This window comes from Cyprinodon variegatus, unplaced genomic scaffold (assembly GCF_000732505.1).
Source record: "Cyprinodon variegatus isolate N-32 unplaced genomic scaffold, C_variegatus-1.0 Scaffold2676, whole genome shotgun sequence".
NCBI classification, from domain to species: Eukaryota; Metazoa; Chordata; class Actinopteri; order Cyprinodontiformes; family Cyprinodontidae; genus Cyprinodon; species Cyprinodon variegatus.
In genome coordinates this window covers 4,122-5,686 of record NW_015153129.1, presented here as the reverse complement: position 1 = coordinate 5,686, position 1,565 = coordinate 4,122, and the positions used below count along the sequence as shown (strand labels likewise).

The following is a 1,565-nucleotide window of genomic DNA, read 5'->3' as shown; positions in this document are numbered from 1 at the left end:
TTGCTGATAACTTAACCGGGGCCACAAGACTGGTGGATACCTGGATTTTAACAGCCGGTCCCGCAACCCTCCAGTTGTGGATCAACAACCGGTAAGTAGATAATTCAGGGCTATAATTATCCACCTAAGAACATTAAATTGATTTTGCCTTCGATGTTGAATAGGATAATAATTAACTATAACTCCAGTTATAGTTAACCATCTATTCATTATCTGCAGGACATTATTTTTGCACAACAGGAGTGTTTAAGCATCTGACGCGCATGATGAGCCGTAAACGCGCTGCTGCTGGAGATGGAAAAATTGAAGTTTCAACCAATCAGAGAAGCTGGTCTGGGAGCTAACAGCGAGACAGACACATCGCTGATGATACAGAGCGCTGTGATTGCTCCTCTGAAACAGTTTATTAACGCCTAAATTAACTTAAAGGCGACCCGGCCAGAGGCTGCTGATAAATTAAGTTTTCAGGTGAATTTTCACACTTAAAAACATATTAAAACTACTTTATTCCCACTGATCACAGCAAATATAGCTGCAAGGCAAAGAAAGGATAGGATAGCTCCGCACATCAGAACTAACTGGTACAATCTAAACTGCAGGCACAAGGATAATAAAAGCAAACATATTCTGCCGCCAGATTTCTGCATTTTAAGTTAATTTATGCGTCAGTAAACTGTTTCAGAGGAGTGATCACAGCGCTCTGTGTCATCTGCGTTGTGTCTGTCTCACGGCCAGCTCCCAGGTTTGATTAATACTTTGTAATAAATACATGAATAAAGCACAAACAAACTCACTTTTGCTCCCGCTCTATTTTTAAATACACAGTAGAGGTATTTAAACATAGAAGAGGACATGTACCTGTATATAAAACCCGCACCCTATAGTCCGGTGCGCCTTATGTGTGTGTTAAATACAGTAATGGCACACATAACTGAGACTGCGCCTTTTAGTACGGTGCGCCTTATGGTAGTGAAAATACAGTAACAATGAAAAACCTCCAAAAAGTAGAGTTTAGCACATTTCCCTAACTCAAAGATTTAGGAAGTTATTTCAAAGTCTAAATCAAATACAAAGCTACTAACCGTGCAGCAGAGAGCTGTAAACTTGACTGTCTGTCTGGTTGACTCCATGATTGGTGGTGGAGCTCTGACTGCTGCTTTCTGACCTAAATTATGTTAAAAGTTCAACTTAAATTTAAAGAATAGATGATGATGAATGTTTAAAATCAGAGGAAAGTGAACACTGATGTACTGACCTGATGCAGCAGAAATCTGTGGACAAAAAGAGGGACATTTGTTACATTGTGATGCAAATTAATTTATTTCTCAGTTTTGTCAAAGCAGTAACATAGATTTAAATTATTTAATTGTTTAAGTATTAAGTCACTACATAGTCCACCACAATATGAGAAGAAAGAGCGTCTCACCCTTTGAGCGTATGCAGCACCACAACAGCAGCGGCAGGATAATTAGGATAATGACAACGATTCCAATAATTGGTCCAATGTTAAAACCGTTATTTCTATCTGTAAAACAGTCAGAATATCAGGTTTTGGTCAGCAATCA

General features: G+C 38.8%; 1 long non-coding RNA gene across 1 annotated transcript in view; it reads right to left on the bottom strand.

Annotated features, from left to right (window-relative positions):
- LOC107081016 overlaps positions 1 to 1,167 on the bottom strand; it is a 7,418-nt gene extending 6,251 nt beyond the window's left edge. Inside the window, exon 1 of the long non-coding RNA XR_001481015.1 lies at positions 1,083 to 1,167. This is a non-coding gene — a long non-coding RNA (uncharacterized LOC107081016). The remainder of the gene's footprint in view (positions 1 to 1,082) is intronic.
- Between the last annotated feature and the right edge of the window lie 398 nt (positions 1,168 to 1,565).